The sequence below is a fragment of the Carettochelys insculpta genome, chromosome 2 (genome assembly GCF_033958435.1).
Source record: "Carettochelys insculpta isolate YL-2023 chromosome 2, ASM3395843v1, whole genome shotgun sequence".
In the NCBI taxonomy this organism is placed as follows: domain Eukaryota; kingdom Metazoa; phylum Chordata; order Testudines; family Carettochelyidae; genus Carettochelys; species Carettochelys insculpta.
Genome location: NC_134138.1, coordinates 218,562,873 through 218,575,890, shown reverse-complemented (window position 1 = coordinate 218,575,890; position 13,018 = coordinate 218,562,873).

Sequence of the window (13,018 nt, the reverse complement as noted above, 5' to 3'; positions counted from 1 at the left end):
CTTTCAGGATGCAGTATGTTTTAGTTCTGTTCTGGTCATTGCACAAATATTAGTAAAAAGAAACATACTGTGGTGGGCATGGCCTTGCCCACCTTATACATTAAGGCTACATCTACCCGGGCAGCCACTGACGACAGAGAAACCTTGGCAGTACCTCTGGCGACAGACCACATCTACACATAAAAGCAGCTTGAAAGAGCCAGCCACTCTGTTGACTGCCCTGCCCTCTCTCCACAGAACAGTTGAGTGGAAGCTTTGCAAACAGGGCTGCCCGGGGAACCAGAAGCTCGCTCTGGCGACAGAAGTGTCTACACACAGGCACTTTACACTGTCGACAGAGGCATTATACCTGAGTGGGGAGAGGTATAAGACAGCTGGCTGAACAGCTGAGTTTTGTTGACAAGCATGACAGAGCGCTTTGCCCATGTAGATGCTTAGTGAGTTTTGTTGCTAAAAACTGGGTTTTTGTCAACAGGCGGCCCATGTAGACGTAGCCTGAGATGCCCCCTTATCTTAGGGGGCTTGATGAAGAAATTACTGCGTGAGGTTCTATGACCGCTCTTGTGCTGAAATCAGACTAAATGATCATAATAGTCCTTTCTGGTGATGAAACAGACACATCTAGGAATCGTGCAAAGTCAAATATAAACACACACACACATTCACAACCTCTTGGATACATCTGCCACAACTTTTTTTTTTTGCCATACGCACGACAGTCTAGCTTCCCAACACAGGTAGTTCTAAGTTACTTCAGAGCTCAAGCACGCTAAAGGTGATGCTTTCCCATTCTTGCCCCCTCAGCTGCACTGCATGTAGCTCTGATTCAGCTAAGAAGCTGGCCCATGAGTTTTAAGAATCCAATTGTTCAAACATTTACTAATGTGAGTAGAAAGTGTCGGCAGGGCAGGGCTCTTAGGCTGCATTTTTCTAGTACAAAAGCAAGGAATAGTGTTTGATAGTGCAGCTGGGCACTAAAACAGAATGGCACAGAACAGGGAGGCCTCGTAATTTGCAAGTTGATGACCTTTAAGAGCGTCAGCAAATGTAGCTCTTAGGCACATAGAGTTTGTGGTGCGCGCGTGCGCGCGCGCACGCACACACACACACACACACACACACACTCTCTCTCTCTCTCTCTCTCTCTCTCTCTCTCTCTCTCTCTCTCTCTCCTATTTTTGAGGTTGGAAGAACAAAGCTTATGGTGCTAAATCAAGTAATTACAGATTCAGTGACAGGGAAGCAGACAGTTATAATTTTTATGCATATTTTTTTTTCCCACCCTGAAACAGGAGAAAAGTTTTTAATAAAAAACTAGTATGAGTTCATGTCTGTTACAATTATGTCACTTTTGAATCAAAAATGATGTGGGCTATTGGTGACCTAGTCTCGAAGCAGACAGGCTGCAACTTTCCAGAGAATGCTACATACTGTACAGGAACGCAGAGACATCAACAACTTTTATACAACAGGCCAGTGGTTTTCAACCAGTGTGCCATGAGAACTGGCCAAGCGTGCCATAAAATTTCATTAATTTCCCCTTGCTGTGGGTCTTTGCAGAGTCACAGGGGGAGGAGGGTCTAATGACCCCACGCCAGCTGAGGCTCAAGCAGCAAGGCTGCCCGAGTCCCAGCTGCTGCAGGGGTGGGCACTTTTCCCCCACAGGGGCTCTTTGCTGAGGCAAAATCCTGACCCCACAGGAGACCATTTGTGCCAGGAGGTGCCTGAATGGGCTGGTGGGAAGCCTTTGCTGTGGCAAGGAGGGATGGTTGGAGCCTGTTAGAGCTGGGACGTGGTTTAACTGCTGCATCCTGACATCAATGGGCTGGCAGGTAGGGGAGTCTAATCGCTGGAGCCACCTCCCTTTCCTTTCCTCTCCCCACCATGTAATCAAGTAACCACTACAATCTGCAGTGATTACTCAATTACGCAGCATCTCCAGCATGGCGTACGTTCACTTGCCTGCCTTTATTTCAACCTAAGACAGCATTTTCTGTGGTGGATTTGAAACATTAACACATTTGACATTTGTTTAACTTGTCGTGTGCACTACTGTGTTGCAAACCTCTCCAGTAAGACCATAACCAGAGTAAATGTAAGTATATGTGACGTTGAAGAGAAATTGCTTCAACTGAAAAAAAGCAGGTGTACCATGGAATTGTCTCACTGAAGTGAGCCATCTTACTGAAAAGCTTTGGAATCACTGCAAGAGCCAGCTTTCATCAATGCTTAGAAAACTAATACATTTTATACTTGAACCTGTGTATATGGAACAGCTCAGAGATCTGTCTTTACATCTCATGTTAGGGGATTAATGTTTACTCCTTTTTATTTTTTATCTTCGCTGTTGTAACTTCCAATAAATACATATTTGCTTTTGTCTTATGGGATCTGATACTATATTGGACAATAAAGTAGACGGACATTTCAAACAGGATGCTACCTTCGTCTTGTAATGAAACGTAGTCAAATGAGACCCCTCCTTACCGGTCACCAAGACAGCCACTACTCCTAAGAGATGATCTAAATGTAAATGTGAAGTCTCAGACTTTGAAAAACAATGCAGGAGTCCATTAGCACCTTATAGAAATAAATTATAAATCTGTTAATTTTTAAGCTGCCACAGACTCCACATTGTCTTTACTGTAAACATAAAATGAATCAAAAGTAACAGGAGCCACTCTATCATCCTATAAACTTTTTGGTGGTGGATATGACAGCTTGGATCCCTTGAGATGTCACCTGATGTGCTGCGATACCAATGATGCCACATTTTTCTGCCAGCCTGGGCACCCTTTGACTGTCACACTGAGCCAAGCTCTTAAGACTTGTCCACCATACACAGAGGTAGGACCACAACCAGCTTCAGAACAATACAGACACTAACATAAGCTCAGGTCAGTTTAAGGGATTTGCCACACCACCCCAGTTTCTACCTCCCAAAGGTATATGAAATTCACCTCCTTCCTCAATGTGGATGAAGCTATACACAATTTCTTGTTCCCCTCGGTAAGAAGTTACATAAACTGAGTTATATTATAAATACCAAATAAATTTATTAAAGATATAGTTTAAGTAGCTAAGAGGTAGCAAATAGGATAAAGCAGATTACTAAGAAAATAAACCAAAGCGTGCAAATAGCCTGATTCACTAAAGAAATTGGTTATAAATAATTCCTCACCCTAGATATTATTTTAGGTAGGTATCTTTTTAGCCTTAGTCCAGCAGGTCTTCCACCCCACCCGTTGCAGTTCTTTTGTTTCCAGATGTTTTCTAGTATCTCCTAAAGTGGGGAGGTGGAGGAGAAGCAAACTGAAGATCATGATTGTTTTCGCCACCACACGTCATATGTAGAATTTGCATAAGGTGGAAATCCTTTGCTTGATTCCTCCAGTGAAAATGTTCAGCAGCCCAAGATGCAGGTTAGTGTCAAGCTACCAGGTCACAGTATCCACGAGTCTTGGCAACATAAGTGGGAAATCAGCTGGCTCCAGAGGGTAACTCTAAGCATCTACATTCACACTTCCAGGTGGCTCTCACAGACACCCACTCTCACACAGACAGCACAAGGTTTTGTGGAAGTATAACATTGTATAAGTATAACGTTGTATAAGGGGACATGCTGGATACATTGTATATGAGAGGGCATGCCAAAACATGTTACAAAGTATCTGAGGGAGCACACGTAGGGACAGTTAGCTTTTGAATGGAGAAGCAATTAAGATGGAGCCAGCACGTCTAAGAAGCAGGCATCAGAATGGAAGGTGTGAAGGGCAATTAGTTAAGTTAACTGGAAGCTGTTAAAGGAGATTGTTAAGGGTGGCAGGTAATTGAAGATACGTGACTGGTCTCAGGGATCTCGAAGGGTGGTGACTAAAATCTTTTCTTCTTTTGTCTGTAACTTCTCTGTAACTTGTTCTCCAAAAAAACTGTATAAATTAAGAGACACAAGCCCCACTCAGGGGGCTCACTTCTAAATGTATTAGCAGAGCGGCTTTGCTAATAAAACAGAGTGGTCTGATAAATTGTGAGTCTGAGTCAAACTTTGACAGTTTACAGGGTAATACAAGAGTAAAATGGAATTGTAGGTACAACATGGAATCTGGTACAAAGTGTCTTATGAATATAAAATAAACAATATAAAGGATAACACAAAGGTACAACACAGTATAAAATAACAAATCTAAAGAGTAATACAAAAGTCTGTGGTCTATTAAAAAGATATAGGGTAGTACAGGGTGATACAAAGTTTCCACTAAAAGATACATTACTATCCAGGGTTACTACACCAATGATACCTTAACCCCATCATCTCAGGCATTGGCACCCTCACCACAGGATTGCCTGGATATGTAGACTCTCTACGTAGACCCTATGCTACCAGCACCCCCCAGCTTTCTTCGAGATGCCACCAACTTCCTCAGGAAACTACAACCCATTGGTGACCTTCCTGAAAACACCATCCTGGCCACCATGGATGTAGAGGCCCTTTACACCAATATCCCACATGAAGATGGACTCCAAGCGGTTAGGAACATTATCGCTGATGAAACTGAGGCAAAAATGGTGGCGGAGCTTTGTGACTTTGTCGTCGCCCACAACTATTTCAGATTTGGGGACAAATTATACCTTCAAATCAGTGGCACTGCTATGGGCACTTGCATGGCCCCGCAGTATGGCAACATTTTTATGGCTGACCTGGAACAACGCTTTCTCAGTTCTCGTTCCCTAGCGCCCCTCCTCTACCTGCACTACATTGATGACATCATCATCTGGACCCAGGGGAAGGAGGCTCTTGAAGAGTTCCACCGTGATTTCAACAGTCTCCACCCCACCATCAACCTTAGTCTGGACAGTCCACACAAGAAATTCACTTCCTGGACACTACTGTGCAGATAAGCGATGGTCACATAAATACCCGCCTATACTGAAAACCCACAGACTGCTATGCTTATCTACATGCTGCCAGCTTCCATCCAGGGTATACTACACGATCCATTGTCTACAGCCAGGCACTAAGGTACAACCGTATTTGCTCTGATCCATCAGACAGAGACAAACATCTACAAGACCTTTACCAAGCTTTCCTCAAACTACAACACCCACCTAAGGAAGTGAGGAACCAGATTGATAGAGCCAGACGGGTACCCAGAAGCCACCTGCTGCAAGACAGGCCTCGCAGGAAAACAAGAGAACACCACTGACCATCACATACAGCCCGCACCTAAGGCCTCTCCAGCACATTATCAGTGGTCTGCAACACATCCTGAACAATGATCTTTCACTCTCACAGACCTTGGGAGGCAGGCCTGTCCTCGCCTATAGACAGCCTGCCAACCTTACACAAATCCTCACCAGCCACTACAAATCACAAAACAGTGACTCTAGGCCTGGAACCAGCCCCTGCAACAGTCCTCACTGCCAACTCTGCTCACATATCTACACCAGTGACAACATCACAGGACCTAACATCAATTATACCATCAGGGGCTCCTCTACCTGCACATCTACTAATATAATATATGCCATCAAGTGCCAAAAATGCCCCATTGCAATTTACATTGGCCAAACTGGACAGTCTGTCTGTAAAAGAATAAATGGACATAAATCAGACATCAGGAATGGTAATGTACAGAAGCCTGCAGGGGGAACACTTCAGTCTCCCTGGACACTCAGTGGCAGATTTAAGGGTGACAGTTCTGAAACAAAAAAAATTTAAAAATCAGATGGAGAGAGAAATCTCCGAACTGCAATTTATTTGCAAATTTAACTCCATTAACCAAGGATTAAAGAGAGACTGGGAGTGGCTCGCAGCTTACAAAGGCAGCTTCTCTGCCCTGGGTGTTAATATCTCCCCATTAGACTCTGACAATGGGTCACATCCCCCTGACTGATGTGACTTGTTTTTTCCTCTTTTGATAAGTACTATTGAAACTGGGCCATTTCCACCTTGCTGAATAGACCTTGTCAGCTCTGGCCCTTCCTCTTACTGGGACTCCACTCTTGAAATACCCTTCTCAAACCATCCCCTCACTCATGCATCTGATGAAGCAGTTCTTTGCCCATGAAAGCTTATGCTCCAAAATATCTGTTAGTCTATAAGGTGCCACAGGACTTCTTGTTGTTGTCCTTCGACTTGTGACTCTTGACTTTGTGACACAAAATTATTCCCACCCAGGTAAGCTAGTGATGCAGGCTTAAAATAGAACACCAGAGAAAAGAAGAAAAATCAACTCTTTCCTGAAGTCAAAGGTCCTCTTCATCCGTTGAATACTGGACAGTCTCTCTGTAAAAGAATAAATGGACATAAATCAGACATCAGGAACGGTAATGTACAGAAGTCTGTGGGAAAACACTTCAGTCTCCCTGGAGACACAGTGGCAGATTTAAGGGTGACAGTCCTGAAACAAAGAAATTTCAAAAATCAGATGGAGAGAGAAATCTCTGAGCTGCAATTTATTTGCAAATTTGACTCCATTAACCAAGGATTAAACAGTCTGGGAGTGGCTCGCATCTTACAAAGGCAGCTTCTCTGAGCTGAGTGTTAATATCTCCCCTTAGACTCTGACAAAGGCTCACATCACCCTGTCTGATCTGACTTGTTTTTTTCTCTTTTGATAAGTACTATTGATATGGGGCCATTTCTACCTTGCTGAATAGACCTTGTCAGCTCTGGCCCTCCCTCTTAGTGTGACCCCACTCTACAAATACCCCTTGGAAACCACCCCTCCACTCATGCATCTGACGAAGCGGGGTCTTTGCCCACAAAAGCTTATGCTCCAAAATATCTGTTAGTCTATAAGGTGCCACAAGACTTCTTGCTATTGTTGCAGCTACAGATCAACACAGCTGCCTCTCTGATAACAATACCTTAGTGAGCTATTGTGCATAAAGCATATTTTAGTTTGCCATATTCATATCAAACACATTTTCAGAAAGAATATGGATTGTAATGTCTCAGAGGGCATCTAAGCCTCTGTTGCACCTTTTCCTTTCAAACTTAACAAACACACTAACAATCTTAGTTGCTTTCTTAGCTACTGATCCATGACCGTAGAACCCACATCTGGAAGATATTCAGCATATCATGAAACTCAGCACCCCTAAAGAAACAGCCCATGATGAAGACTAAAACATGCAGGAATAGTAACAAATGCTAGGAGATGTACAGTTCTCAGACAAACCTTAGGAGACTGGCATTTAGCAAGTATCTTTAGCTCAAAAGGCGAGGGAATGCAAACATGAATAAATCTCTTATTTAGAAAAAAGATCTTTTCAAATATGACAGCAAGACTGACTCATATGACATGCTGCTGACCAAGCTGCCTTTGAGCTACAGGAGTGCATTGTTAACAAGCTTTTTAGAAAACAGAAGCACGTATTTTTTCATAGCAGCATAAATTAAAAAAACATGCCTCACCTGATTTCATGATTTTCCTACTCAAAAAGTTGCTAGTAACTTCACCTGTTCTAGGCATTGTCTGAGCCAGTTACAATGGAGTGAAAAACTAGGGATTTGTGCATCCAATCTTCAAGACTGGGGCGCCAGTCTGTGCTGTAGAGTTAATCGTCCATCACCATAGAACTGATATTCCCTAATACTATATGCAAATGCATGTGCATGAACTATCACCTCTAACAGCTGCAGAATGAAGAGTGAGACTTAACACATCGGACTTGAAGTGGAATACTCCTCCCTCCCCATCCGATGGACAATCTACATTCTGTACACAAAGGAACTAACAAAGCAACTGAAGTAGAAAATGTTGGCAGCCTCCTTCGGAATAGACTTATTTTGAAGATTTGTGACAAACTCAGAGAGTGGGGAGTCTGAAGGAGATGTTTGTATAGAGTCCTGCACAGATACAAGTTTACGGTCACAGATGTGGCTATCCACAGATATAAACTGGTATCCACCCAGGTGCTGGCAGTGCATCTGTGCTTTAAGGCAGGAGGGAGCCTGTTTCCCCCCTGTTCCTGGGGACTCATGGGCCCCTTTGCAGGGTGCTGTGTGTGCTACCCCAGCACTGGAAGAAGGCTGCAGAGGAAAAGCATCAGCAGTGCCAGCGGCAGGCTGAGTCTCACAGCCTTTCCTCTCCACCAGCAGGAGTCATGTTCTTGTGTGAGCCATGCAGCTTGCTGAGCACAAGAAGGGCATTCATAGCCCTGATAATCGCAGATAACGCTTAAAATATGTTCACTCCGTGCCAGGACATAGGAGGGTGAATTCCAGCACCTCTGGACTTGGCACTTCATGGCCCCGGCACCTCTGGCCTTGTCACATCAGTTATGAAAATAAAAAAACTGCTTGGCCCTGGACCTTTATCATTTGATTCCTGGCACCTCTTTCACTACACATTTAGCACAATACCCAAATTCCCCGGAGTGGTGAGTTATACTGACTCTGGTGTTCAGGCTCCAGGAATATTCCTGGTCCAGGAATCCAGCTTCACTGAAGTTCAGGGCTGATTCTCTTCTCTGGCCCCTGCTGCAGCCCACGCATGCCTCCCTCGGCTCCCCCGCTAGCCCTCGGCAATTTAAAAGGGCCTGCCCAGCCCACCCCCACTGGCAGCAGCGCAGCAGGGCTAGAGTGGTTTACAGCCTGTTCTCACTGTACATGTGGCTGCTGTCACAGCCCTGTGGCCCACTGAGCTGGGGAGGAGGGTGTGGCTGTCTCTCTGTGCACTGCCCCTTCCTTCCCTGAGTGGCCCTACAGCCAATAGGCAACTGCACTCAGAGACCCTCAGCCCTGCTCCCAGGAGCCACTGCCAGAGTTGGGTGCCCTAGGTAAGTGCTGCCCATTTCACCAGTGTTCCCATTAAGCCAGTGGTTCCCAAACTTTTCGGCACCATGCTCACCTTTTGATTTCTGAGAAACCCTCATGCCCCCCCACCCCTTCTTTACCATCATCCAACCCCCCTTTAACAAAAAATTAAATTCGTAATTTAAAACAAACACAAATGCTTGATATAAAAATGTTATTTAAAATTAAAAATCAGCACAAATAGTTCTTTTTGGCCCCTTGCGGGTGCCTAGTGCAGACCCAGCTGCCCGAGCACTGTGCCAGCCGCCAAGTTGCCTGTGCCAGCCCCTTGAGCCCTGTGCTGCCAGAGCCACCCAAGCCCCAGCTGCTGGGGCCAGCCGCCTGCCCACCCAACAGCCACCAGGGCCCACACTGCCAGGACCAGCCGCCTGCATGCCAGCCCGAACTGCCCAAGCCCCACACAGCTGGGACCAGCTGCTCACCCACCATCTCAAGCCACTTAAGCCCCACAATGGCAGGGCCAGCTACTCAAGCCCCATGAGCCCCACAAGCTGGCTGCCTGAGTCCCATGAGCCCTGGCCCTAAAACTCAGGGGGAGAGATAGTACAGTGGTTTGAGCATTAGCCTCCTAGACCCAAGGTTATGAGCTCAATCCTTGAGGAGGCCACCTAGGGAGCAGAGCAAATAGATACCAGGGATGGTGTTTGGTCCTGCCAAGAGGGCAGAGGACTGGGCTAGATGACCTCCCAATGTCCCTTCCAGCTCTAGGAGATATGCATGTATCTTCTTCCCTCCCCCAAAGCCAGGCACCACCAGCCTCCCCTGCTCACCTCACCAGATAGGCCCATTTAACCCATCCTCCTTTCCCAACCCATACTCACTCACCCTCACAGAAGGCAGCTAGCTCCAGTTGGTTCTTTGCTAGCTGCCTGCTTCTTATAGCAGCTGCACCAGGTCTCCCATGTAAAATGGCAGGGGCTGGGAGCCAGAAGCAAAGACTAGCTCTTTCTTTGGGTGGGGGGGGATAGATGGGGCAGGTGGGTTGCCTCACACTCCCCCTGGAATTTCTTCATGCCCCCTAGTTTGGGGAACCATGCTTTAAGCTATGCACTTGTGTGGCTGCTCAGGAGAGATTCTAATGCTGCCCAGCTGATTAGCACAGTTCACGGAACTAGGTTTTTATTTCTACTGGTGGTACCTACAGACAGTCCTCATTATAAGTCACTTCACCTATACATGATTAATTATTCATGAAAGCAGATTCATTGTAAGTTGCACTGATCTGCACCTGTGTCATTTGGGGGCCAAGGGACCAAAAGCCAGGAACGTACTGGAGCTTTGCAGTGGCCGGGTGGCAGGAGCTATAGTGCAGGGCTGCCCTGGAAGTGAGCTCTGAAGTCACAAGGGACTAGTGGGGGACTTATGGGGAGACACAGGAAGCTGAGAGGAGTCGGAGGGAGCTGGTACACAGATGGGGCAGCAGCGGGGGGAGCCCAATGGGACTGGCAGGGAACCAGCTGGGACTGGAAGGGAGCTGGTGGGAGACCAGCAAGGAAATGCAGGGAGAAGCTGCAGGGAGCCAGCAGGGTGCTGGCGATCTGCAGGAAGCCAGTGGGGACCTGTCAGGGAGCTGGCAGGGATGGATGAGCTGCAGGGAGCCAGTGACTGTGGGCAGCCTGCAGGCAACCAGCAGAGAGCTGTGGGGAGGAGCAGGAGAGAGCCGGAAGGGAGCCACGGGAAGCTGGGGGAAGCCAGGCAACGGCTGTGAAAAGCTGCAGGCTGCCGGGATCTGTGGACAGTGGGGAGCTGCAGTGGTCAGTGGCTGCTATGACCCAGGAGCAGCCAGAAGCTGGGACTTGGAGGCTGGGGCATGCTGGGCTGAAGAAAGGCAGTGGTGTGCAGTGTCCTCCCAGCCTGCAGGGGGAGGATTCACAGGAGCAGGCTGTGCGCCAGCCTGAAGGGAAAAGGCAGTGGTACTGCCCTCCCTGCGCACAAGGGAAATGTCCCATTGCGAGGGAGAACAGCTGGGGCAAGCGTCTTGCTTGCACTCACTCCTGCAGAACCAGCTTTTTCTCCCATTAGTGACACTGTGGGCACAGGACTTTGCTGTTCCCCCACAAAAAATTTTGCGTTCCACCCCCCCCATGGGGCCATGTCCCCCACTTTGCACATCCCTGCCGTAGTGTACTGTGACATCAGTACACAATCTTTTGTGGCATCCTTTCTAGCTATAAGTTTTGAAGTGAACACAGTGCGAGTGCACCTACAGCACTTTATTGTAATATACTGTACAGTACTGTCCTGTATTTGTGTGATGCATTAGCTGTGACCGGGAAATCAAGTGTTCGTGCAAAGTTAAGTGGTATTTGCAAGAGGGAACACGTTAGTGTGAATCTCACTGTGAAAAAAGATGTAGTAAAGCACATGAGAAATGGTGAACGGGCAGCCAACATTGCTCGTCATCTTGGCCTACCTCTGACAATGGTTTGTACCATTGCCAAGAATGGTGATGATATAATGGAAAGGGCTAAGCATACAACACAGTATTCTTCTGTGCAGATCACTCAGCAAAAAGGTGATGGAAACAATGCAGACAACGTTGGCTACGTGGTTAGATGACTTGCACGCACAGAATATGTCAATAACTCTCGGTACCATTCAGGAGAAGGCAATGAGGTTATTCGAATTCCTGAAGGATAAAAGAAAAGCAGGAGATAGGAATCACTTCTAAAAGAAGAAATATTTAACGCTAGCCGTGGCTGGTTTCACCGTTTCCAGACACACCTTGGATTCAAAAACATTAAGGGTGCAAGGTGAAGCAGCGAGTGCTGACACAGAGCACGTTGAAGAGCATGGGGCAAAGTTGAGAGAGATCATTCAGGAAGGAGGATACAATCCATGCAAGTTTAATGTGGATGAGACAGAACTTTACTGAAAATGAATGCCAACAAAAGCCTATGTTTCTGTTAATTAAAAAAGTGCATCAGGCTTCTAAGCTCAGTGGCAATGTCAAGGAAGACAAGAAAATTAAACCACTACTTGTTTATCACAGCGAGAACCCTTGTACCATGAAAAATTACATCAAGTCTTGTCTCCCTGTGGTATGTCAGTCTCAGCGAAAGGCATGGATAACAAAGGAAATGTTCTGTGGCAGTTTGTGGATTATTTTGTTCTGGAAATTAAAAAATGTTGTGAAGAGCAAAATCTAACATTCAAAATTCTTCTTGTAGACAATGCTGCTGCACATGACTTAGGTTATGACTCGGTATGCCCCAAAATTAAAGTTGAGTTCTTACCACCTCACACTACGTCACTGATCCAACCAATGAATCAAGGTGCGATCGCTAACTTTAAAGCTTGTTATCTTCACAGGACATTTAGGAGAATCGTCAAGGATACAGACAGCAAAAGAAAACCAACTGTGCAGGAATTTTGGAAAAGTTTTAACAAAATGGATGCTGTGATGCACATTGGCACAGCTTGGGATAAAACAAGTGTTCGATGAATGAACAGTGTGTGGAAAAAAAACTGCCCCAAAGTAGTGAATGACTTTCTTGGTTTTGATGAGACCACAATTCAAAAAGAGCTGGTGACACTAGCGCAGACGATGTTTGACAATGTTCACGAAGAGGATGTGACTGAATTGCTTGCTTCTCATTCAGAGCCCCTAGGTAAAGAGGAGCTGGAATTGTTAAACAAGCAAGCATTTCAAGAGGAAAGCCAGGACCATCATGAAGAAGCTATGAAGAAGGAAGATAAAAGGACTTACAGAGGTCTCTTTACCATATTTTTAACCTTCCTGATTAAACCATCAACACAATCAAGACTTGTGTTTGCTGATTGCTCTTCTGAGGTTGCACGTCTCCTACAGGACAGCTTGTCATGCTACTGAGATATTGGATGCAAAAATTTGTGGTGGCAAGCAGACAACACTGGAGACTTTCTTTATGAAAGCTAAGAAACCTGAACCAATCACAGAAGAAGCTGGCCCTTCAGGCCTTCAAGACGTGGAAGAAGCGGGACCAAGTCATTGCACAGCCTTTAGATATTGAGGAGGATGAAGAAATTGACATCTTGGACAATGAAGAGATGGCAGCAGGTGATTCCCCTGTCCCATTTCTGAATAGTAACAGAGAGACAGCTGTGATAGTCTATATACTAGCAAAACAAAAAGCAGTCTAGTAGCACTTTAAAGTGCTACTGAACTGCTTTTTTGTCCCATTTCTGTTTCAGTATCCTTACTTCCACTATCAA